Source organism: Mirounga angustirostris, unplaced genomic scaffold, assembly GCF_029215605.1.
Source record: "Mirounga angustirostris isolate CCGP_5_RB_7025 unplaced genomic scaffold, mMirAng1.0.hap1 SCAF_31, whole genome shotgun sequence".
NCBI classification, from domain to species: Eukaryota; Metazoa; Chordata; class Mammalia; order Carnivora; family Phocidae; genus Mirounga; species Mirounga angustirostris.
The window spans coordinates 367,559-394,938 of NW_026991739.1; the positions used below are offsets into that span (position 1 = coordinate 367,559).

The 27,380-nt window shown below is 40.9% G+C and overlaps 1 pseudogene; it reads right to left on the bottom strand.

Annotated features, from left to right (window-relative positions):
- Positions 1-9,105: 9,105 nt before the first annotated feature.
- On the bottom strand, positions 9,106-26,825 carry LOC135363142 (mitotic spindle assembly checkpoint protein MAD2A-like; annotated as a pseudogene).
- Between the last annotated feature and the right edge of the window lie 555 nt (positions 26,826-27,380).

A 27,380-nucleotide genomic window follows, 5' to 3' on the forward strand; every position in this document is an offset into this window, starting at 1 on the left:
GACCTGAACCAAGATCACGACCTGAGCCGAGATCAAGAGTCAGAAGCTTAACCGACTGAGCCACCCAGATGCCCCTTCTCACCACTTTTAAAGGGACAAGTGCTAGTCTGGACATGTTTGATTGTATTAGAACCATGGAGGCTCATGGGGCAACACTTTCTGGCCTCCCATCAAGCATCTGTCAACAGTTATTTAATGTAAAAATGTAGGCAAACTTATCTCTGCACCTTCCCCAACTCCCAGATTATGTCCCATTTCTCTGCCTCTCCCTTCAGAGAGGTTAGAGATTTAGAGACCAGGAAAACTCTCCTTCTAGAATCTAGTATCTGCTTATCAATACTGATATGCATCAGTCTCACTTGGGGGAGTTTTCAGGCACTCCCTCTCTAACCCCCAGAGGTTCTGATTCATCAGATCCAGAAAACCTGTATTTTGAAAAATTTTTTGAGTGATTCTTGTATGTAACCAGGATTGTGAGTTACTAATCTTCAGGAATTAATTGAGAAAGATGTAGTGTTCTGATTCTATCTTCCCCTTGTAGTAAAGCCAAGGAGAGAAAAGTTTTCTTAGAAAGATAAAGGGAGCTTTCCTTAGTCATGTAATAGTTACATTTACAGTAATAGCTAAAGCTTAATTTCTTCTAAAATACCATTGCTACTTATTTTAATTTGATGAATGAGCTCTAAATAGAATCACAGTGATAGGGTTTGTTTTCATCTATTTCATTGAACACTTAACTTTTCACCCTAAATATCAAATAGAAGAGATAGTATAAGGTAATCCTATGCCCATAATACCAATATTTTTAAGCATGTTGCAAAGACAAGACTATTTAAAAATTTTTTTTGAAGATTTTATTTATTTGAGAGAGAAGTGAGAGAGAGAGAGAGAGCATGAGCAGGGAGGGGGGTCGGGGGGAGGGGGAGAAGCAGACTCCCCTATGAGCAGGGAGCCCGATGTGGGGCTTGATCCCAGGACCCTGAGATCACGACCTGAGCCGAAGGCAGATGCTTAACTGAATGAGCCATGCAGGTGCCCCTAGACTATTTTCTTAATTCAATTTCTTTCTTTTAATTTTTTTATATTTATTTTATTTCAATTCCAGTATAATTAAGTGTTATTATTAGTTTCAGGTGTACAATATAGTGATTCGATAATTCTATACATTACTCAGTGCTCATCATGATAAGTGTACTCTTAATCCCCATCACCTACCATCCATCCCCCCACCCACCTTCCTTCTGATAACTATCAGTTTGTTTTCTATAGCTAAGAGTCTGTCTTTTGGTTTATCTCTTTTTTATTTGTTTTGTTTCTTAAATTCCACATATAAGTGAAATCATATGGTATTTGTCTTTCTCTGACTTATTTCACTTAGCATTATACCCTCTAAATCCATCCATGTTGTTGCAAATGGCAAGATTTCATCTTTTTTATTGCTGAATAATATTCCATTGTGTGTGTGTGTGTGTGTGTGTGTATATCACATCTTCTTCATCCATTCATCTATCAGTGGACACTTGGGCTTGCTCCATAATTTGGCTACTGTAAATAATGTTGCAACAAACATAGGGGTGCATATATGTTTTTAAATTAGTGTTTTTCTCTTTTTAAAGATTTTCTTTCTTTCTTTCTTTCTTTCTTTCTTTCTTTCTTTATTTATTTATTTGAGAATGAGAGAGGGTGAGCAGACAGGTGGGGGCAGGGGCAGAGGAAGAGGGAGAGGGAATCTCAAGCAGACTCTGTGCTGAGCGCAGAACCCAATGTGGGGTTCGACCCCATGATCCCGAGATTATGACCTGAGCTGAAACCATGTGCTAGATGCTTAACCGACTGAGCCACCCAGACACCCCACAAATTAGTGTTTTTCTATTTGGGGGGTAAATACTCAGTTATGGATCATATAGCAACTCTATCTTTAATTTTTTGAGGAACCTCCATATTGTTTTCCACAGGGGGCTGCACCAGTTGGCGTTCCCACCAACAGTGCACAAGAGTTCCTTTTTCTCCACAATCTTGCCAAAACCTGTTGTTTCTTGTGTTGTTGATTTTAGCCATTTGGACAGGTATGAGGTGATAGCTCATTGTGGTTTTCATTTGCATTTCCCTGATGATGAGTGATTTGAGCATCTTTTCGTGTCTGTTGGCCATCTGTGTCTTCTTTGGAGAAATGTCTGTTGATGTCTTCCGCCTATTTTTAAATTGGATCATTTGGTTTTTTGGTGTTGAGTTGTATAAGCTCTTTATATATTTTGGATACTAACCTTTTATATCATTTGCAAATATCTTCTCCCATTCAGTAACTTGTCCTCTCGTTTTATTGGTGGTTTTCTTTGCTGTGCAGAAGCCTTTTATTTTGATGTAGTCCCAATAATTTATTTTTGCTTTTGTCTCCCTTGCCTCAGGGGACATATCTAGGAAGATGTTGTTACAACCAGTGTCTGAGAAATTACTATCTGTGCTCTCTGCTCGGACTTTTTTGGTTTCAAGTCTTACATTTAGGTCTTTAATCCATTTTGAATTTTATTTTTGTGTATAGTGTAAGAGAGTGGTCCAGTTTCATTCTTTTGGATGTACCTGTCCAGTTTTCCCAACACCAGTTTTTGAAGAGACTATCTTTTCCCCATTGTATATTCTTGCCTCCCTGCTTGTACATAAAATCATGGGTTTATTTCTGGATTCTCTATTCTGTTCCGTTGATCTATTGTCTACTTTTCCGTCAGTACCATACTGTTTGGATTATTACAGCTTTGTGATATACCCTGAAATCTGGGATTGTGATACCTCCAATTTTGTTCTTTCTCAAGATTGCTTTGGCTATTTGGGGCCTTTTGTGGTACCATACATATTTTAGAATTATTTGTTCTAGTTCTGTGAAAAATGCTATTGGTGTTTTGATAGGGATTGCATTAAATCTGTAGATCATTTTGGGTATGGGACATTTTAAAATATTTGTTCTTCCATCAATAAGCATAGAATATTTTTCCATTCATGTTGTCTTCAATTTTTTTTCATCAGTGTTTTATAGTTTTCAGAATATAGGTCTTTCACTTCCTTGTTTAAGTTTATTCCTAGGTAGTTTATTATTTTTGGTATAATTGTGAATGGGACTGTTTCTTAATTTCTCTTTCTGCTTCTTCATTATTCGTGTATAAAAATGCAGATTTCTGTATATTGATTTTGTATCCTGTGATTTTCCTGAACGCATTTACCAGTTCTAGTCTATTTTTGGTGGAGTCTGGAGGGTTTTCTGTATATATAGTATCATGTCACTTGCAAATAGTCAAAGTTTTACTTCTTCCTTACCCATTTGGATGCCACTTATTTCTTTTTCTTGTCTTATTCCCGGGGCTAGGACTTCCAGTACTATGTTGAATACAAGTAGTGAGAATGAACACCCCTGTCTTGCTCTTGATCTTGGGGAAAAGCTTTTAGTTTTTCACCATTGAGTATGATTTTAGCTGTAGGTTTTTATATGGTCTTTATTATATTGAAATATGTTCCCTCTAAATCTACTTCGTTGACAGTTTTTATCATGAATGGATATTGTACTTTGTCAAATGCTTTTCTGCATCTATTAAAATAATCATGTGCTTTTTATCCTTTCTCTTGTTGACGTGATGTATGATGTTAATTGATTTGTGAATATTGAATCACGTTTGCATCCTAGGAATAAATCCCACTTGATCACGGTGAATGATTTTTTAATGTATTGTTGGATTGGGTTGGCTATTATTTTGTTGAGGATTTTTGCATCTGTGTTCATCAGAGATATTGGCCTGTAGTTCTCTCTTTTTTAAAAAAGATTTTATTTATTTGCGATAGAGCAAGAGTGAGAGAGCGAGAGCGCACAAGCAGGGGGAGTGGGAGAGGGAGAAGCAGGCTCCCCGCTGAGCCAGGAGCCCGATGGGGGACTCGATCCCAGGACTCTGGGATCATGACCAGAGCTGAAGGCAGACGCTTAACTGACTGAGCCACCCAGCCGTCCTCTTTTTTTTTTTTTTTAAGTGTCTTTACCTGGTTTTGGTATCAGGGTAATGCTGGCCTCACAGAATGAATTTGTGATTTTGGAAGCTTTCCTTCTAACTCTTCTTTAAATGTTCGGTAAAATCCACCTGTGAAGCCATCTGCTCCTGGACTTTTGTTTGTTGGGAGTTTTCTGATTACTGATTCAATTTCATTCCTGGTAATCAGTCTGTTCAAGTTTTCTATTTCTTCCTGATTCAGTTTTGGGAGGTTATATGTTTCTAGGGATTTATCATTTCTTCTAGGTTGTTCAATTTGTTTGCATACAATTTTTCATAATATTCTTATAATCCTTCATATTTCTGTGGTGTTGGTTGTCCTTTCTCCTCTTTCCCTTCTGATTTTGTTTATTTGAGTCCTCTCCCTCTCTCTCTCTCTCCTTTATGAGTCTGGCTAAAGGTTTATCAATTTGGTTGATCTTTTCAAAGAACCAGCTCCTGGTTTCATTGATCTGCTCTATTGGGTTTTTTTTTTAGTTTCTATTTCATTTATTTCTGCTCTAATCTTTATTATTTTCTTCCTTCTTTAGGTTTTGGGTTTTGTTTGTTCTTTTTCTAGCTTCTGTAGGTGTAAGTTTAGGTTGTTTCTTCAATGTTTTTCTTGCTTCTTGAGGTAGGCCTTGATTGCTATAAACTTGCCTCATAGAACAGCTTTTGCTGGATTCCAAAGTTTTTGGACCATGGTGTTTTCATTTTCATTTGTCTCCATGTATTTTTTAATTTCTTCTCTGATTTATTCCCTTACAATTTTAAATCTTTGATTAAATGTGTATATTGGAAAACATTATGTAGTGTCGAGAGCATGAGCTCTGGAATCCAATTACCTAGTTTTAATCCTTCCTTATGATTTACTACCTACATGACACTGGGTAAACCAGTTATACTTCTAAAGCCTCAATGTCCTTATCTGCAAAATCAAAATGATGATAAAAGCATCTGCTTCATAGGGTTGTTGTGAGAATTAAATGAGATCATACTGCAGAAATGTTAGTATGGTACCTAACAGATTAATCCTTCAAATAATTTAGTTATGCTTACAGGAGACAATGAGACTTTTTATTCAAAAATAGCAACAATATAATGGGTATTCCCCCCATGAATAAAGACAGGGAGAGAGAACAGGTAGTAATGCCAATTGAGTAACTACAAATTGCCAAGTTCTTTGCCAGGCAGTTTATGGACATCATCTCATTTGCTTGCAGCAGATTTGTGAGGTAAGAATCATTATTTCCATTTTATAGATGGAGAAACTGAAGCTCAATAAAGTGAAGTAACTGAGAACCACATACCAAATAATCTGCAGAGTCAAGTTTGTCTAATTTCAAAGTCATATAGTTTTTCCTCACCTAAACAATGTTTTCCTTCTGGAGGAGGAAAGAAAATATATTTTAAGCCACATCCCATTTAGGTTGGCTCCCAAATTATTTAACTGACACATATGTGAGTGTTTTCATCAGCTGTCAGTGTTTGCCTATGGTGCCCCTATCCCACTCAGTCTCTCCTCCCTGAAATGGCTGGTTGAGGAACACTTAGCCACTGCTGGTACCATGTCCTAACTCTCAGTCAGGAAGTTTGCATCAGCTCCCAAGATGGACAGGAGACTCCTGTTATTTTACGGAGCCAGATCTGAGGTTTTAGACAGGCAGGGAGTAGGAGGAGTCAGGACTGGGAAAGTCGAATGATTCCCCTCCTGATGTCTAGTGGTTCACATCGCTAAGATAGATACCAGGCTGTGAATTGTGCCTCCTCAGCTGATCCCCATTCTGGATCAGTATCCCTATGAGTAATTTCTCTCCTGATTCTGGCACTCTGGACTTTCTACTACCACTGATGGGTTTTTATCTCTATAGAGGGGAAAAAAGGGATGCCCAGGCCTTGGCTGCGAGTGCTCACTCCACTACCCTTTGCTGCCCTCTACTGACCATACCTGGAAAGTACATTTAACCTTTCAGGCCCTTGGCCCAAATAGATACTACAGTGAGTGAAACCAGGCACACAAAATTTGAGGTGCACCAAAAAACTAAGTAAATAAGATATGATATTTTAATTTTAATATAGTATTTTAAAAAGTCAATTTGCAAAAAATACATGGTGAACAAAATATCTAAATGTACCCTAAAACAGTACTACTAGCTTATATGTACACAGAACCTGCCATCCATCTTTTCATTCAAGAAAGAGGTCTAATACTGCAGTGGCAAATCATGCTATCAATACTGGTCAACCTTTTTCATCACTCACATATATGGGGGGAAAAAACCCAGAAAATTTAGAGTAAGTGAAAAACAAAAATGAGGAGGTCTAAGTGGAACAGATATTGTAACAGTCGAATCCTAAAGAAAACAAGTAAGAGAACAGGGAAAAAAAAAAAAAACTGATTAAGAAAACAAAACCAACTAACATCTTCAGAGTCAAGAAGCCAAAGAATGGGTGGCTATAAAATAAGAACAAAGAAAAAGATTTTTTGGAAATTAAAGATATCATCGACCAAATTAAATGTACTAGAAAGTCTTGAAGATTGAGTTTAAGGAATCCCACTTGACTTTGACACTTGGAACATTCATCTTTCAGTTTTAATGACATAAGATTACCCTTTCTTTCTCAGTAAGTAGAGCTATTTGGTCCTTCGGTAAGGAGTAATTTAATCATTGGAATAATGGAAATGCTATTTTAATTTGTAGAATCAACGTATAAACAAAACTTGGAAGACAACAACTGTAAAAGAATCTGACTAATACTAACATTGATAATATAAAAAAAATGGAAGTCTGAATATTAAGGCAGCAGAGACGTGGAAGAGATAATGTCACAGATCTTTTTCACCTATTTATTTATATAGCAAAAAATCAAGATACACTGTCTAAAATTGATGTAACAAAATACAGACGTAAGCATACTCTTTAAAATGGTAATAACCAGAAAAACCAAAACAATGTAACTGGAAAATGTAGAAGCAGATGGATAAAAGAAATAAGTTTCTCATCTTTCAATAGATGCTATTTCAAGTTCATAAAACAAGAAATGAAAGTATTAACATAGGTTTCAGAGGTATTGTGATAACCACCAGCAGAACAGAAAATATTTAAAAATAGGGAGCTGGAAATGAGGAGTTGGGGAACAGGTTCAGGCAGGGAATTTACTTTTCATTTGGTACCACTCTGTACTGCTTGTTTTTTAAAATGTGTGTATGTATTAATTTTACACTATAAAAGTTAAAAAAAAAAAAACAAACCCTCTTTGCAGCTGCAGCTCTTGGCATCATTTCCTTCCCAGCTGCAGTCTCTTTCCTTACACCAGTGGTCAGATCCTACTGAGACAGGAAGGAGTAAGAGAGAAAAGAAAAGTTTCTGCCCTTAATTTAAGTGTCTTGGAATCTTTTTTATTTGTTTGTGCTTGTGTTCTGTCTTTTCAAATGGCGCCACTCTTTGGAATACTAACTTTTGACTACTTTCATCTGTGATGTCTAGAATCTTCTTAAAGTCTTGCTAAACTTTGGTATCCTTCTGTTCCTTCTTGACAAAGAGTAATCCTGACTCATTGGCTCTTACTGCGACCGTGGTATTTTATTTTCTTAGAATCTTGGTTCTGGTCAACTACTTCCTAGCCAGGTCCAACTCAGCCTGCCTAGGTAGGAATGAAAAGTCTATGGAAGAGTGATGACAATTACTACTATCAGAACAAGTAAGACGTGGCATATTAGTAAGTTAAACATAGTGCTAAGGGAGCAGGGTGACGTTCATTACCCCATTCCTCATGCACTGACAGAGGAGAATGTGTTTCACTCCACTGTTCTGGAGAGAACACACTCGGAGGAATTTGGGAGTAGACGTTTTCTCTAGACCACAATCTTGCACCAAAGTGCCAAAAGCATGGGACACGAGACACAAGGAAATGAAACCAGAATATCTAAATTTTCGAAGAAGGCAATAATGTCTCAGGGTCACTCTCTAAATTTGAGAAACAAGGCAGAGAATCATAGGGGAAGGGAGAGAAAAATGAAACAAGATGAAACCAGACGGAGACAAACCATAAGAGACTCTCAATCTCAGGAAATAAACTGAGGGTTGCTGGAGTGGTGGGGGGGTGGGAGGGATGACGTGGCTGGGTGATAGACATTGGGGCGGGTATGTGCTACGGTGAGCGCTGTGAATTGTGGAAGACTGATGAATCACAGACCTGTACCCCTGAAACAAACAATACGTTATATGTTAATAGAAAGAAAAAAAAAAAAAGAAAAGGTCACTCCCTGAAAGTAGGCAATATATATGGGAGATAACTACACACGAGTCACCAAAACAAAACAGTAACAACAACAAACACAAAGAAATACACACACATATTAAACATAAACCGTTGTGGAAGCACAACAGTTGCTGGGCGCTGTGTGCTCAGTGAATACGGACTCACAGGCTGTGGACTCAAGGCGGGTGCCTCTGGCTGGCTTGCCGTGGGACTGAAACCCAACAGTTCCCAGGTCCTCGCTGTCTCCAATAGAGGGAGCACTAAGTTACCTGCCACGCCATTACCTATTCACTTAATTGGGGGACCACAGTTTTGTTTGTGACAACTTCTATAGGGGAGATGCAGTTTCTTTGGTGACTGCTGACCCCTTGGAGACTAGAACTAATTCGAGGTTCGAACCAACTTTGAAGAGGCTGAAGAAGCTACGCCCATTCCTGTGAAATCCCCGGACACCGCTACAGCTACCGGAACCCAGGCTCTGCGTAAAAGCCTCTGGCTGACACTGAGCCAACTGTATACGATTGAGAATGAAGGCACTTGGACTTTAATTTCTATGGGCTTTTGTGAGGGGATTTAGTTTGGGGGGAAGTGGAGTCATAAACAAAGAGTGTCCTAGTGTTCAAATCTGGGACATTTTCATGTGGATACAGTCTCTGTGCTCATTTCATCAAAGGCTGGTGAGCCCCTTTGGACAACATGACTGGACGTAATTAGTGATACGAAATGGAACGGCGAGTTAACTTTCAGCCTAGGGCGCTGCATGGCGTTCTACCGGACTCATGGGGCCGGAGTCTTTTGTGGGCAGAAAGCAAGATGCCCTTCAGCAGTTCCCGAAGGACTCTGTGGGGAGGAGGCGAGTTCAGGCGTGTGTGAGCGCAGCAGTAGCGGGAGCAGGCGCGGCTCCGCTAAGGGGACTGCTGCCCTGGCTCCCTTCGGAGGCTGGAGCACCATGGGCTACGACACTGCTTCGCAGCCTTCCATCATGAGTGCGCGGCCTTCTTCCCTTGTCTACATTTGCATCATCCATACAAAACACTGATCGGTTTTTCTTTAAATATTCAGAGTGGACTGTAGAATCTTCGCTCATGGTAACGTGTTAGAACATGTTATACGTTTTTCTGAATACAGACTAAAATACATAGCTACTAAAATTAAAAAAAAAATGCCCGTGAGCATGCTACCTAAAGCAACTCACAGGACGCCTGTGGAACGCACAGTGTAATACACTAAAAAGCTTAAAAAGCTGGCAAATATTCAACGAGAGGGATGCATGCTACTCCACTCTCCGGGTCTCCACTCCAATCCTGATGACAGAAGGTGGTGTTGGGCAGAGATTTGGGGCCCCTCTCTCCACTTTCTCTCTCACACCATCCCAAGCAACAGAGAAAAGACCTTTCTAAGACTTATAGGAGTTCGAGTCAAGTGCTTTCTTATTGTGCCCTTGGCGTTCAGGACGCAGGGCTTCTTGCTCCCACGTTGGAGTGGGCTTGCGCGAGGATGCCTGCAGTTGCCTGGCCATTCCCGGCTCATTTCTGGAGGTGTAGTAGCAAACCCTGTTTCTGCTTGAGATCTAAGCCTCACTCTACCCAGCTTTGCTAGGGAACCCCATGATTTGGATGATAACATACATCTCAATCGCCTTCTGTCTCCTCTTTCTCACTCGTTCAAATTCCAACACAGCATGTAGTTACAAAAACAAGTGAAAGAATGAGAGAAGAAACTGTTGATGGAAGAAGATGCATGCAGCTATCGTACAGCAAAATACTGTGTGTATATAAACATCTAATGATCGCTTGTTATGAAAAAGTGTTTTTTAAAAAATTAATGAAACTTGATACTCAAATACTGTTGAGTTCTCCTTCCCCAACTTGGGGTTAGAGTCATGTAGCAGTCTAGTCTTTTTGGCTGAGTCTGTGCACACTGGAGCAGGGGCACCCTCCTTTGTTCCCTAGTCTCTGAGAAGCAATGAGATATACTAGAAAGAATATTGGCCTTGGGGTCGGGCCTGGGGACAGATTCTGGATGTTTGAAGTTGGGCAAATTACCTAGGCTCCCTGAATCTCAGGCTTTACGTGTGTAAAATGGCAACAATAACCCTCCTAGGGTTGTTGTGAGGATTAAAGGAAATGAGTGTGAGTCAGTGAGACTGCCATTCAGAAAGAAATTCACATCCATGTCTAGGTATCCACTGGGCATGTCCATATCTAGATAGCTTTTAAAGAGGTTTGACATCTTTCCCCTGCATGGAAGTGGAGCCTGAGCGGTCGTGCTTATATTCAGAGGCCTTTTTCAGCACAGATAAAATGCCAAAACAATAAAGATTTTGATAGGATGTGTACCTTTGTGCAAACAAGCTTACACAACAAAATGGTGCAGATAAACGCAGATGACAATGGACTTTATACAAATAAATGAAATTATGTTTCTCTAGTATAAAAATAGATCAAATGGTAAGAGCACAAAAATAGGTGAAATGGTAACATAAACTGACTTGTGTAATCAGAGGGTCAACTCTTGACATTTTTCTCTCTAGGCCTTTTCTAATAGTTTTGTTGCTAAGGCTACAGTGTTTTTGCCAGATTGGAACAGCATTGTCCACTCTAATGAAGCTTAAGTAGCTTTCCCAAATAGATTTTTTTTAATAAGCATCAGTTAATACTGCTGGCTTTCAAAGCCATGTTCGTGATGAATGGAAAGATCTTTAAAGATCTGTTCTTAGAAAATGTAGCTCATAAAATTTGGAATTTAGCAGCATTTCTATTCCATAGTTATTCCAACACAAATTTTTATCACGGTTACACTGAACAAAATAACTTAAAATCTAATTTCACATATTTAATTAAAAAAAGAATAAGAAATTATTATTTACAACTTTAGCCAAAAATTAATTCCCTAAAGAGTAACTGAGGTTACTTAACGAACAATTCTTTTGACTAGTGGGTCAAGTGTCTCACAACTGCTCACAAATGCACACTTGATTTATTCTTTGCACAATATGGATAAGTTACAGGAAGTCATCTGAGGAAAGTGTAAATATAAATGCACCCAAAGAAACGTAGAGTTTTGTAAAGCGGAGTAAATGAAAACCAGTTTGCTCTGGACACTCAATTGCTAAGAGGATGTCAAAGGTAAGAGCCATTAGGAAACGGGTGAAGAAACACTCCTTTTGATGTGCTTGCTGAGGAGCCAGATGAGCTTCCTTGGTCATGGACAGAAGAGACCATCTAAACTCTAAAAAATGTAGTGCAGTTTGCATGCCCGCTGATTCCGCAATTCTACTTGTGCACTAAAGCATGAGAATTAAATTAAATAATTCATGTGAAGTGCTTAGCCAATTACAGATGCTGTATTTCCTTCCTTGGATGTCTATATTTTTGTAGCCAGAAATCCCACTGTTGATTTCCAATAAGAAAAGCTGAATATTACAGCCTTTAAAGTCAAAAGTTCACCTTAATTTGAATATTGCAGCATTAGTGACATCTGGTGGAAAATGAGTTACAATGCGGCATTATAGCTATTCTGATCTTTCCTGTCTAATAATAATATTATCACTTTCATCACATTTTCACATACCCCTTTCCCCAACTCCATGGGAGGAGTATACTTCCCTGCCCCACTGAAGTTTGGCTCAGCCACAAGACTTGGCCAAAATCAGTGGAATGTGGGCAAAAATGTCAGTGTCAAAGTTTGGAAACTAAGCTTTAAAAGTCCTGGCTAGCTATTGCCCCTTCAATGGTAGAATGAAACATGTGACCTGCAGATTTGCATGAGAATAAAACAAGCACCCCAGATAATCCACAGACTTACAGGAAAAAAAAAAAGTGCTTACGGTTATTCTATGGCTGTTTGCTATGAAGCAAAAGCCAACTAAAACATGAGATCGTTATACCTCTGTGTAAAATTCCCATCAAGGCTTGACTTCTCTGTCCAATTGATGACACCGGGAGAAGAGTCCTGAAGACCGGGTGTGGTTCAGTCCCATCTGGGGCTCTGTTTCAGACCTCGACAGGCCCAATCGGAACATGTTGTTTTCATTCCTGTACCTACGGTAAGCAAAACCGAGTCAGAGTCCAGGCCAGGCCTATCAGAGGCCTATCAGACTCTCTTGGAATCTTGGCTTCTCTGTTTAACATGGTATGGAAGTCACGCACGTTTTGTTTTTGTTTTTTGTTTTCCTTCCAAATCTTTATTTAAATTCTACTTCATTAACATATACTGTAATATTAGTTTCAGGAGAATTTAGTGATTCATCACTTACACGTAACACCCAGTACTCATCGGTCATTCACAATTCTTGAACCTGTTGGTTTAAATAGCTCCCTCCTAAGGTGAGCTTCGGGTATAGGAAAGAAGGCAGGACAAGTTTAGTTGGAGCCATAGGCCAAAGCTTTTCCAATTGAGCTTTACCAACAAAGCTCATAGCTTTGTATTTGTATTTCTTAAATGATACATAATCTATAAGGGGGGGAAATTAGCAATGTTAGAAATCACAAATTAAAAGTGATAATATTAGGGTCATTTAATTTGGTAAATAAAAACACAAATGACAGAAATTTAAGTATTACCAATGATATATTAAGAAAGTTGCTACCAGTGAGCTTTTGTGGGGGAAGAACCACATTATTTCCGGCCATTTAGCAGAGGCATTGTGTTTCCTAAAGCAGTTACTGCTTTCTGAAAAGAATTTCAAACTTTTGTCCCAAAAGTAGTTCCAGAATTTTCAACTCTCTCCATATTTTTACTGAGCTTCCATTTCTGCTTTCTTTCTCAACCTAATGTGTCATGTTATGAAGGTTATGTACAGCCAAGAATGCAAATGTTTTAATCTTACTAGTGACCACTTTGTACTATATCTCATGTTGGAAAACCAGACTCTTGACCATACCTAATTCAAAATCATTTCCATTTCTGCATAACTACTTTTCTTATTCAGGCAAGAGTTGTGGGTGGACCTCTAAAATTAGATAGCTTCAACTCTCAAGGGAATGGGCTTTCGCAACAGCATTCACTACACCCATCATCAAATACGGGGACCTACACTTGTCTTGTAGTGAGAGAATTGCCCTTTATTCTTAACAAGCAGGCAACAGGATCAAACAGATCATTCAGGTGAAATAACAAAGACAAATACATATGTGATAAATCCGTGTAGTTACTTCTTGGAAGCTTGCCATGTATTTTCCTCTCCTTCATATCTCAAACTTCAGAAAGGCCAGGACCCTGTTTCATTCATCCCAATACTTGGCACGTTAACAGGTGTTCACTTTGTAATTTTTGAAGGAATGGATACAGGCTATGTGTTTTTACTTTATAGTGAAGATTAACGAGTTAATACATATAAAGAGCTTAGAACAGTGTCTGATACTAAGCACTTAATTATTACAAAATGAGATAAGATTTAGAACAGAGATTAGAAGAGACTTTTTAGAAGTCTGCCTTCAACTGACCTTGGCAAAATAAGGAAGACTAGGCTAGCAATAAGGCTAGGAGTATAGAAAAGTTCTACAGCCCAACATATGCTAAAATGAATTAATTCCAAATGACATGTATTATTTTATACAAAGAATGATGCTTATTTTAAGTCCACAGTTATAAGATTAAAGGGGTATAATCAAAGCTTGTCCATTAAATTGAAAGCACCTCCAGACTGACTCAAGTTTGTATTCTTAGGCCCTGGTAGGTACAAGATATTATTTGCTATACTGAATCCATCCTGCTATTTAACTGTGTTAATACCACACCAATATAAAAATATGTTAAGACAAATTAAAATATACATACTTAACTTTATTACATCATTTAAAGCTTGATTTTATAAAACATAAAAAAAATGTTTAAGTGTTCTGTATCACAGGAATTTAAACAGTGGCAATATACATAGCTTTGTAAGTTCAAGTTATATATATAAATTAAAATCAAATAATTGGAAATGCTTTTAATACGGAAAATATACAAATAAAATAAATGGCAAAAGGACCTAACAGGAGCAGTATTTCATTACTTACAGATTATCATTAGATAATTTCAGGATCTAAACAAAGACTCTGAATTTTCGGACTTCTTTTGCTGTATTTTATATTTAAATATCTCCCTACCTATATTCCGAATCAAGGTACTTGACCAAAAGGTTTAAGAAGGCATTTAGCTTTATGGCAAAAGCTTTCCATCTACAGTTACCACCTTTAAAGGAATTGACATTAACAATGCTGATGTAATCTGCTAGTTCCCTTCTGAACAATGTGCAATAATTTATACCAACCCTGTATAAAGTCATACGGGTACCAAAAAATGGAACAATTATGCACAGTTCAATAGAAGTATAATGTTAAGTTTTCCCCATCTAAAAATTAACCAGTGAAACAAAATGTATCAACTATAGTTGACTTGGTTTCAGGAAAACCACATCTGAGAGTTATAAGTACATCACTGTCCTTATCTTATCCTCAGTCATTGACAGGAATTTTGTAGGCCACCATGCTATTGACTTTGTGGATTGTAGTAGTAAATGAACGAAGGGACGGACTTCCTTAGAATTGGTAATAAACTGTGGTCCCGACTCTTCCCATTTTTCAGGTACAACCAAATCTTTGTCTGTATGTATCAGTAGATCAAATGAACCTAAATTGGGGATAAGATCATTAAAGTACAATTATTTTTTTCTAAAGTACAACCACCCTTCCTGTGTCTTTCACATTTGAACCATCTATAGTGTCAGAAAAGCTAGTTTACCTTGATCTCTAATCAATTATATTAACTAATTGCTTTTCCTCAATGGAAATTTTAGTACAGAAAATACTGTACTCCTTTTACTTTATGAAAAACTCAAGTTTTTTTTTTTTAAAGAGAAAACCACTAAAAATATTTGCAGAAAGTATACAATTAATCATGAGACAGCATGAATCTAAGCCATAGAAAAGATAATACCTTGGTTCTGTGACAGCTGTATCCCAGTGCCCAGAACAGCATCTGGCATATAGTAGGTATTTAGGATATATCTGATGAATGAAGGAGTAACTAAGAAAACAAAGACACAATTATAGCTATAAATCTTAATTATATACATAGAAATGTGTAGAAAATAAAAATAATGACAGAAATTACATCAAAATATTCAAGAGTGAGTACTGTAGAATACTTTCATTCCTTTCCTTTTCAGCACTTGTAAATAAAATGCAAATAGCATTACTTTAGCTTTATCACAGTTTTCTCATTCATATAACATGACATTTATAATTAAGAAAAAACTTAATGAGCGCATTAATTCTTAAAGTAGTAGCTTAGTCTTTTCCACAACAAATTTAAGCCAGTGTGAAGTTGTATAATACTTACAAGAAACTTCCAATAGTGGCAGAAATGTCACCGTAGCTGTGATCTGTCTGATCACTGAACGGATTTCATCTTGGATAGCTTTCTGAGACTTTTCTCTGGGTGCACTATCAAAGAAACCAATTAATTCATTTTAAGTTTTAACAAGTTATTTGAAACACAGGTAAGATTATTTATCTGATTAAATGCTTCCAAAATCAAATAAGTAATGCATTCAAAAGGAGGTTTTTTTTAAATGAAAATAAATATATGTCCTTAAGAAACTTAGTAGGCACAATATGTATCTCTATTATTTCATTTATCCTTCCAATCATTTTTTAGGGTTGTTCTTAGTATCAGGTCATTAAATAACAGATGACTAGAAAACCTGCCAAGTACTTCACGTCAGGAAAGCTTCAGCATGTCTTAAAATAAAGATAACAAGCAGTATCTAAAATATTGAATCGGTATAATCATTTTGGCATTTTTAGTAATGCCTAAATGTCTAATTTCCTATTGCCTCAAATAAGATGTTACTCGTGTATGGCGTTAATAATTAAACATTTTCTAAAACAGACCAAAGGCTTCAGGAGCAAACTCCATCATTTCATTATGAGAGATAGTTCAGAGTTTACAGGTAAGCATGCCTAGGACAATGCTAGAAATTAGCATATAATGATGGGCATCTCCCATCCGGATAATCTAAAAACTTCAGTTTAATGTCTAAGGAGGGGCGCCTGGGTGGCTCAGTTAGTTAAGCGACTGCCTTTGGCTCAGGTCATGATTCCCGGGTCCTGGGATTGAGCCCCACATCGGGCTCCCTGCTTGGCGGGAAGCCTGCTTCTCCCTCTCCCACTCCCCGTTTATGTTCCCTCTCTCGCATGCTCTATTAAATAAATAAATAAAATCCTAAAAAAAAAAAAAAAAGGGAATGTCTAAGAAGTCTGTAGCATTAAATGAAATACAGTAGAGATGCACAGTAAGCTGGGAGAAAGTCTAGGATAATACTTCATGGTTAAAAGTACCTTTCTACAATTCATGAAATGGCCCACCTAGGACGGACACCATGGTAGCTTTACATATAGCATCATAAACACTAAAGTTTGAAATTTATGGATTTAGCCTAAGCGCAATTATGTTAAAAGTCCGTGATAGGCAAAATTCTTTCGTGAGCACAATTTGTGAGCCCAATCCTTCTCCACAGGAGATTAAAGATCACATCTAACATACTTAGAAACAAACTACTTTATGTGAAACTAGTTCAATATAAGTAGAACTCATCTAGTAAAAGAAAACAGTTTTGGAAAAAGATCTGTAAAAATGGAAGCAATTTACTTCATACTTACCTGTCATCTTTTGCAGTCTTGTCACACTCGATATCAAATTGCCACCTTTCAAGGACCTCACCACTTTCAATATTTGAGATGACAACCACCAGTTTCTGAACTGAACACTTGTATAACCAATCTGCAATACATAACAAGGAATCTTTTTTGTTTCACTGCATTACAAAACAACTCTCTTCCCAGGTCTCACTTTCTATCCTCAGCAAATTCCTACCGCTAGTATTTCGGAACTCTGCCAACCTGTACAGAAAACCTGCCCCACAATAACCTAGCTCCTGTTTTCAAATTCTCAGTATTTGTACCAGATATAGTACTGAGTGCTGAAGACAGAGTAGAAAACATGAAGTACACCCTAATCCAAGTAAGATGCAGGAGATGGCCATTAATCTAATCACTGCACCGATAAATATAAGATTATAATTGTGATAAACGCTATGAAGGTGCAGTATGTGACGCAATGAGAGCATAAGAGAGGAAAACTGGACTCACTCAGGGAGTTCTCACTTGACTTCAGTTCTACAAATAAATTATCATTAAATATGCAAAATGATACAGAAAAGGGTACAGGTCTTAAATATTGAAAAGGGAAGAGCATCTGACCAGAGGATTGAAAGAAGGGTAATACAACTGCAGTAAAGAAAGGGGAGAATGAACAAGGTCAGTTTGTGTACGATACACAGGGGTCAGACCATGCAAGGCCATATGGGCCAAATTAAAGAAGTTACACTTCAAGAACCAGGGAAGTCATTACTGTATTTGAAGTATGGTATGATGTAATTAAATTTGTATTTCAGAACTATCCTTCTGGCTGTGATGTGGAAAGTAGAGTAGAGGTAAAGAGGGGATCTAGAGACACCAATTAATTAGCAATTCAAGCAAGAGGTAATGAAGGCTTAGAGAAGGATAAGCTGGTAGAGATGGATCAGTAGATAGATTCAAGAGATTTCATGGTTCAAACTGTTAGGATTTATTGACTACTTATGAGTAAGCAAGAAGAAAGACTGAGATAGCTCCCAACTTCCTAGTTTATATCACTAGTTGGATGGCTGATCCATTCACTGAGAAAAAGAATGCAAATGGGAGATGATGCTTAAGTTTTAAGATTTTATTTTTAAGTAATCTCCACACCCAACATGGGGCTGCAACTTCATATCTCGAGATCAAGAGTTGCATGCTCCATTGACTGAGCCAGCCAGGAGCGCCTTAAGTTTAGTTTTCAGGTATCACTGCGATAGCCAGATGAAGATATCAACGGAGCCACGAAATATATGAGCACAATTAGGAGAATTGGGTTGGATGTACAGTTGTGAGTCAACTACACCAAGGTTGTTAGTGAAGCTATGTACATGTCAGAGATCATCCTAGAGAGAGATTATAGTGAGAAGAGGGCCTCAGGACAAGCCCTGAATTAATCTTGGAAATTGGGATAGTATACTCAGGAATCTGTAGTGGTTTTTTTTCTTTTTTTAAGAGACAAAACAATTTTGTAATATTTAGGGCTTGTGGGCCACCTAGGTCTCTGTTGCATAGTCTTTAAAAAACAGCCCTTTAAAAATCTGAAAACAGGGCACCTGGGTGGCTCAGTTGGTTAAGCGACTGCCTTCGGCTCAGGTCATGATCCTGGAGTCCCGGGATCGAGTCCCGCATCGGGCTCCCTGCTCAGCAGGGAGTCTGCTTCTCCCTCTGACCCTCCCCCCTCTCATGCTCTATCTCATTCTCTCTCTCAAATAAATAAAATCTTAAAAAAAAAAAAAATCTGAAAACATTCTTAGTTTGCAGGCAGTACAAAAATAGCCACTTGCTAGACACGGGCTGTCGTATGTATCAACTTTTTCTTGACATATATCGATTTTTCTCAATTTAGCTCTGAAAAGGAAGAAATTGGGTAGTAACTTAAGGATTTGGGGTGGGTGGAAATTTTTTTCTTTTAAAACTGAAGAGAGATCAAAACAAAGAAATCAAAAATACCAGAGAAGAACTAGGATAAAATCCTTAAGGCTAGAGGAATGGGGATTCAGATTGAACAATTTGCCTCTAAGAAGAGCAATTCCTCCATTTTAACTAAAATAAAAGGGAGAAATTAAATAGGAAGGTCTGCATACATCCGAGGTGAAGAAATATCCTCAGTGTAGTCTTAAAGGAGACAACCCAAAAACCAGTAGCTTAGGTGGGGCTTGCTTCTCCATCAAATTAAGATGACATAGATTATTAGTTGCTTACTAATAATCTTACTTTTTAGCCCTGAATAAAAAAAAAAAAAAACAATTAATCTAATTTTAAAAATAAAGCTACTTGATACAAAGAAATATATATGACTCATGAATTAAGAAAAAAAGATGACTAGTGTTTTTTGGAACTAGTTTTGGAAGATCAAATGGGGAGCTAGGGAGAAACATCCTACAACAGAAAAATTAGAAGTGGGAATCCTAAGTAGAGAAAAATATGAGGGGAAAAAGGAATAGATGGAGAACAAGTATTGATTCAATATAGTAATTTCTTGAGCTAAAGAAAAACAGTGAGTGCTCAGATAGAAAAGGCTTACTGATTAAAGGCAGGATTTTAAAAAAGACAAATGGAAATATATAAAAAATAAAACTCTACTGGGTGCTCTATTACTTAGTAGTTCTTTTCTTTAAGTTTAGTTTCCAGGTTGGATCCAATTTTATTTTCCTTTAAGTAATGATGGCTTTAAACTCTAGGCAGTTACAGAAAATATATGTTAAAAATATACAGTGGATTTTTCTCCAATAGTGAACACCATCATAAGGACAGAAAATTCCAACTTGTTCCATCTGGCTACATGAACTGCAAAAATCATTTCTAAGGAAGTTGATGGAGACAGTTTTGTGAAGCCATATCAGATTCCTAATATCAAAATATTCAACCCACTCAAACTGCAGTATGGGAAGGGTGGACTTTCTTTCAATTTATATATTATTTGCTTCCTTCCAATTAAGAATCACTATATTTGAGGTTGTAGTGTTTTATACCTTTTTGTACAGAGCTGAAAAATGACCACCAAGATGCCAGAAAATATGGGTTCTACAAGGCCTGCAAAACTCAAAATGGTTTGCAACAATTAAATACCTTTCAGCTGTTCCACCACATCATTTAGGTATTTTATGAGCTCAGGATCAGTTGTTACAAGCAAGGTGAGTCCATATTTCTGCACTCTAGTAAAGGTTTCAGATGGATATATGCCGCGCTGATATAAAATGCTGTTGATGCCAAATGCTGGAAACAAAAGGAATGTTAAAGAAAAGTCATTATCACTTTGTAACTCTGGAAAATAAAACATATTTAGATGTGGCTACGTTTCATTAATGGCATAAAACCATAAATGCCTTAACGTGTTTGTGGGTGTTTTGCTGAAAGCAGAGTAGGTAAAAAGTGGCATTAAACATTCTTAAAACCTTGCTTCTAATTAAGAGAGAACACGATACCTGCATTTCTGTGGCAAAAAAAGAGAAAAACGCCAAACTGCATTAATCTACTGTCAAAGTAGTACTACAACTCACTGTAATCCAAGTCCCAATTCAGATTATGTGGTTAGAGGGTGTCAAAATAGGCTTTTGCATCTCAGTTAGCAACTGATTAACTGTTCTCTGCAATGCTCTCAGCAAACCTTTCCCTCTTTTTCCTCCTTTTCTCCTCACAAGTCCTGCCAGATCCTATCAGAAGGCCCAACTGTCCTGGTCCGGAATGGCGTTTCCTAACTCTAGTCCATCACCGCCAATACCAGAATCAAAGAGGGGCCGAGGGGTTGTTAAAAATATACGTGGCCCCCACCCCGGTCCTACTCCGTCTGAAGTCGCGGAGGCTGGGGGCGGGCGGAAAGTGCCTGGCTCTGTAGTTGAAAGCAACGCTGCAGGTGGAGGGGCTACATCGCGCCGCAGGCCTCAGCAGCACCTAGGCCTCAAGCTCCACCATTAGCAAGGAGCCCGGAGGCGGCGTCTGCATCCGCTTCTTCCTAGATTCTCCCGCCGGGCAGGAGGCTGGGGCAGAGAGAGCTTAATTCGCGGCCTCGCGGCCTCCCCTCCACCCCCTCCCGCTTCCCCCGCCTCCGCGGCTGAGCCCCGGGCCTACCGGGCGGCCTGGCCTCAGTTCACCCCGCCCTCCGGCCTGCGCGAGGACGACTTACAGAAGAACTCGGCCACGATTTCGGCGCTCCCGCGCAGGGTGATGCCTTGCTCCCGGGAGAGCTGCAGCGCCATGGCCAGTCCTACAGACGAAGGAGTGCGCTTCCCCCCGGCAGAGAGCGACAGCAGAGACGCCCACAGCAGTTCCCCGCCACTCGTTTCAAAAGTAACGGCGCAGCACGCCCTCGGGCCTCGGCGCAGGCGCGATGAGCCCCTAGGCCCCGCCCCGTGGGGCGGGGCCTGCAGGTCCTCTGGGCGCTTTTCGGAGCTGGCCTGTCCGCAGGCGCAGGGGGTAGGCGTGATCGCCCAGTTCTGGGTGGTCAAGCTCCGCAGGGTCCCGGCTGGGCGTGTGTAGTTGTGGTCTACTAGACCGGCCTGAGGGAAGAAGACGCCAAAACCTGGTGTGTTTTTTTGTTTTTTTAAAGATTTTATTTATTGGGGCGCCTGGGTGGCTCAGTCGTTGGGCGTCTGCCTTCAGCTCAGGTCGTGGTCCCAGGGTCTTGGGATCGAGCCCCGCATCGGGCTCCCTGCTCCGCGGGGGACCTGCTTCTCCCTGTCCCACTCCCCCTGCTTGTGTTTCCTCTCTCATTGTCTCTCTCTGTCAAATAAATGGATAAAAATCTTTAAAAAAAAAAAAAAGAATTTATTTGAGAGAGAGAGAATGAGAGAGAGCACATGAGAGGGGGGAGGGTCAGTTTCAGATATTTTAAATATTTAAATATTTAGGTGGAATTACTTTAAAAGAAAATTTTGTTGCACACCATATTCAAAATGCTAAAAATTGTACACCTTGAGGTGTTGAAAACATGATCTTATGAAAATATCAGCCATTTTCACAGATCTGGAAAAAAGCTACTGAATTGTACTATATGCCTACTTAAGTTTTTGTTAGCTAAGCAAATAGATTTATTTTGAGATATGCAACTATGAATAATTGCCACTGCATTAATTCTACCACATTGTTAGGAATCATGACCTTGCATTGCAGACTCTAAAATGGATCTGAATTTGAAACCCTGAGAACACTAGCGATAGAAGGGCAATGGGAAACATCATTATAAGGGCTCCTACAGCTTCTTTTAGGAGGAAAGAATCTGATACACATGAGTACTTTCAGGGCACTAAAAAAGCAGCTTAAAGCTGACCATATGAACCCTGTTTATAAACAATACAAAAAGAAAAGGTCATTCCTGCATCAGAATTACCATCATAAAAAATATTATAAATAATATTAAAGTCACACTGAGTCAATAACCACAGGGTTTTATTATCTTCAACACTACTGACAGCTTAATAAAATATGCTTAACAAATCATTTGTTTGAAAATGGAAAACTATATTCCTATGTAATTACAGAAACAGTGTTTTTAAAAAGTGGATGGCAATATTTATTTTATATCCATCATCTGATTTTAATACAAATATCTTGCCAATAAAAATGTTACAGCTTTTAGAGATAAGAAAAAAATATGAAAGAAAGAAAAGAGAAAAGAAAAAAGTCTCAAACACAGGACCCAGAATGTCAACTAATTCAGCACAGTTTTGCAGTGTCAAGTAAAAAGTCTCTCATAGAAAGTTACATGGAAGTGTAAAACTTCGGTTTCTGGACTTTGATCCAAGCGGTCATAAAAACTGGTCCTCATTAGTAACTCCTATTTCCATTATATGTCAAATATTCTCAAGCTTTTGCCTAGTACAAAACAAAGCAATAAGAAGTCAATCATGTTACCCCTACAATACTAAATGATCTAAAACATAACCCACAATGGCAGAAATGATTAGTAACTAATGAAAGGTAACATTATTTTAATATGCTGTCAAGAATAACAACAGCTGTTAAAGTGGCATTAGCACCCGGAAGCCTTCATTTGCAAAGGCATGAAGATTAGAGCCCTTAATTAACACAGTAGTATCTCAGGCGGGTAGAACTGCAAAGTTGTCTAGAATGGTGAGGGTGGGAGTTTCCGTATGTTGTAGTTTACTAGTCTCCAGTTAATTTTTATGCCAATAGATTATGTTATGAATTGTTCAACTGACACTCAAATTCACATCAACAGGCTGTGATTACTAAAAAGCATCTATGCTCCAAGCTTGTAGCTTTGAACTAGGTGCTTAGCTCTGTATTTGAAGATAGTTATAGGAAACAATGTAATATAGCAGCCGAACTGCTTTCAAGGTCAACCAAAATTCACGGGTATTTAAATGAGAATTTAGGGATGCCAGAAACCTTCATTCTGTTCAGTGACTACTACTGAGTACAGATCATTCAGTTTGGGAATAGGATAAAAAAGCATGCATGAATGTCATGCATGGAAGTAGTTCCATCAACATGCCTGTTTACCGGCACAGATGGCCAATCTAAGTGAATCCAAATTTATTTTAAATTTAAAAACATGTTAAATGTTTCTACAGAACTGTCTCATGGGGTCCTGAATCACACACAGTACTCATTTTACACTTACAGAGTGTAACAAAAAGGATAAAAGCAGAGTAACAGCTTCTAGTTAAAAGAAAAAAAAAAAATCCTAGCTATAAAGTTAAAATGTCTGCAATAAGTTTTTACCACAACCATATGAATCACACTGGGTTTAGAAGTTTGGAATTTTTATAATCAACTACTGTCTAATCTCTCAATCTTAAATCTCTAGTTAATGCCACCAAATATAAGCCCAAACAGGAACCTCTGACTACACACAAGCTCTTAGGTCGTATTCTTTAAACTGACAACTTTCAGCACTTTATACTTAAGGAGGGCCTGTACTACTCTTAAATATTTTACACTTTCGTTTTCCACGTTTTACTCAACATAAACTCTTAGAAATATATAAGAATATATATACACATACATGTCATAGAAAGTGGTCAGCCTATTGTCAACATCAACTATAATATAAAAACCGTAACTAAAAAAGTCTTTATACAGAGTTTCAGATGATCTGAATTTTACACAGAAAAGTGTAACTTTGAGAAATGAGGACTGTAATCCTGTGCTACTTGGGAGAAAAAGTAATGTGAAAAGAAAATTAAATGTAACCCCTTCCATTTAACTTCCAATAAAATGTTACTTTCAAAGATTTGGCAGGCTCTGAGTGAAGTGTTCTTATGTATGACTACTTAAAAAGATCACCAAACTATCCTAAGTTTCTGTCTTTAAAGGGAGAGAAGGAAAAAAAGAAGAGGACACTGATGTTGATTTGTAAGACAAATCACTTTTTTCTTTCAACTACTAATAATCTGCCTACAGAACATCTCCAAAGAACAGCCTGACACACTGAAAAAAATCAGCCCAGCTCTCCTGCCCGCTCCCCATTCAATGGGGGCAGAAAAGTGGAAGTGCGCAAGGGTGAAAGGAAACTAGGGACAGATGGCCTCGGAGTAGCAGGTGACCTTTGAAAACTGGGGGCCCACAACAATCAATAGTTCCAGATCTAGATGGCCTTCGTGCCTCACCCCGAACTCGCAGGAAACTGTCCTTTGAAAAGAAACCACTTTTCTTTTCAGGGTTTATCCTCTGGTTGCTCCAGATTCAGATTTTGAAGGAAGACAGCCAAAGCGGGGAAAGAGGACTTTAAAAGGAGGGCGGAGTAATTAAACAGAAGAGATAAGATTTGCCCTAAGCTATCGCCTCGGTCCAAAACCCCCGAAAGGGATGAAATCGACACAAACTCGTTTAGGAGAAACTGCCTTAAAAAGAGCCCCTTCTAAAATCCCAAAGGAATACACCGTAAGAGAATAAAGGAAGACAAAAATATCAGACAGTCCATTTTCAATGAAGCATCCCTCTGCCCCCCCGCCCCCCGCTGGGCGCCCCCAAGGTAAAGTGGCAAGTGGGGGGAGGCTGAAGGGACTACCTTGTTTTGTCTCCAAAGGGCAACACAGCAAACATAGGAAGGTCCACGTGCAGACCACGCGGCCTCCGCAGACTCTGGACTCCGGGAGGCGCCGGGGGGCGACGACGTGCCCAGGGGAGGCGGTGACTCGACGCCTGCTCCCTTACCGACCCCGCCACCGGGCCGCCGCCCGCCGCAGCCCGCTCGCTCCGCGCTGCGCCGCCCCCTGGCGGGGAGCGCCCGGCAGAGCGGAGGCCGAACGCCGGCGGGGGGGAGCCCAGCGCCGGGCCTCGGCCGGCCGCTCCACCATCACCGCCTTGAGAGCGCTTTCCTGGCGGCCAAGGCAGCCCGCGCCAGCTGCCCGACGGCCGCTGCCTGGAGGCGGCGGCGGCGGCGGCGGCGGGTTCGGGACTCTTCTCCAAAGAGGCGCGTCCTGGAGGCAGTCGGAGTCCGCGTGCAGAAGCCTTTGCCCGCGCCAGCGGCTTCCCACCAACTCCTCAGGCTTCAGGGCATCCGCCCGCCTCCACTCTCCGCTCCGGCCCCTCCTTCCTCGGCTTCCACCTCAATTCCTCCCCAACTCTCCGGGAGCGTTTCCCACGCGCGCCCCAACTGCCCCCCGGGCAGCCACCTCCCAAAGGACAGGCACCCTCCGCCCCGCCCTCGGCAGCGGCCGCCCCGGCGCTTGGCTCTCGACCGGGAAGAGCTGGCCTCTGGGGTCGGCTGGGGCTGCGCGGGACCCGTCAGCGCCCCGCTGTCGGCTCCCGCCGCGCCTCCCCAGCGCCCTTTGTGTGCGCGCCGCGAACCCCTCTGCGGAGCCCTTCCAGCGGCGCCGCCTTGGGAGCAAGAGAGAGTGAAAGGAAGCGCCGGGCCAAGCAAGGGACTGGAAAGGGGCAAAAGGCGACAGCGCTTACTCTGGGAAGATTCCGGCATGTTGCTGCCTTTGGGCTCCTCGTGGTCTCGCCCCTACCCCGACTTCCCCGCCCCGCCAAGGGCCAGGGCGAGGGGGGACGGGGGAGGAGCGGAGCTGCTGGGACCGAGTTGGAAATGGTGCTTCCGGAGCCGCAGGGAAGGGGCTCAAAACTGTTTTGGTTTCGCTGAGGAGATTTAGGGGGACTGGGAGGCTAAAGAAGGGCTGGGGGAAGGCCCGTGAGCGCGGATGTATGTAAATAATCTTGCTCTCAGGGAATACCGGGGCAGCCGGGCTGTGTGTGTGTGTGGGGGGGGGGGGGGTCCGCATGTACATTTTTGCATTGAACTTTTTGAGCAAGTTGGATCGAATCCCACGCTTGGGCTTTTCGACTGTACTAGCCATAAAGTCGAGGTGTCTACACCCTAGCAGGACCAAAGACCTACTTCAAAAGCAAAGGGCCTGGGAACCGAGGTCGTTTAATGGTAAAGGAAGAGGAAAGTTCAGTAAGGGAGAGAGATGAGCCCCCAGGTCACTCTCAGCGCCCCGGGTGGGTCTTCCAGGGGCCCTCTTCTTACCTGGTGGCTTTCCTAACAAAGTAAGAGAAGGTAAAGTCCCAGTGATCATCCAGCCACGCTTCCACGGAATCCTGGTCCCGCTGCAGCTTCGACTCCCCGGAGCCGGGGCTGGCCCGCTCCATGATCCGCGCCCAGCGTCTGTGCAGCTGCTTTGTGCCCTTTTCCACCCCAGCTGGGGTCTCTCCCTCGGAGGAGCCGGCCTCTGCCCCGAGACCCTCCCCCTCCGCCTTGCGCCGGTCCGGCTGGCTTTTGGCGAAGCTGCTCCGGCGCCCGGCCAGCCTCTTGCCACGCCCCACCTCTCCTGGTGATCACCGCTCCCAGGTGCGGCGGCTGGGGCAGGCGCAGCAGCCGCGCGGCCTCCCCGGGGTCGGGCGGAGGCGGGGTCTCGCCGGCCGTCGGGGCCCCAGATTCCAAGGCGGCGGCGGAGGCAACTGGCGAGCTCGCCGGCAGCTACGTGGCCGCCGCTGGAAGGAGGCCGCTCGGCCGCTGGGGTGCGCTGTGGGCTGAGCGGGTTCCGGGGAGCGCGCAGAGGTGACTGGGGGTGTGTTCGCAGAGTGCCCCGCAGTAGGAAAGGGAGAGTCGCGATGTGTGCGCCCATCCCAAGTCCTGAAAGCTGGAGTTAGGGGAACCTTCCACCAAAAGTAAGAGGTGCGGCTACCCTGGCGACTTTTCTCAGGTCTGAGTGAACAGTGACCGACCGGCCTCGCTTTCCTCCCCAGGGCTGGGGTCTGGAAGGTGCAGGGATCGACCTTCCTCCGAGCCCAGGCAGCCCGGGGGTGTGTGCCACGGATTTGCGGCTCCTGGTGGGTAACTTCCAACAAAGGCATTTCCGTAATTACTATGTTGTTAATAACCACAAATAATTATAAATTAGGCGTCTTTGCATCAAACATTCCCTTTTTATGACTGCAACAAGATTTTCTGGGAAAAGGAAAAGGTAAAACTGAAATAATCATCATGGTTTGTGTATGAAGTCAGAAGACAAGGGAACCTCTGTACAATTAGGTT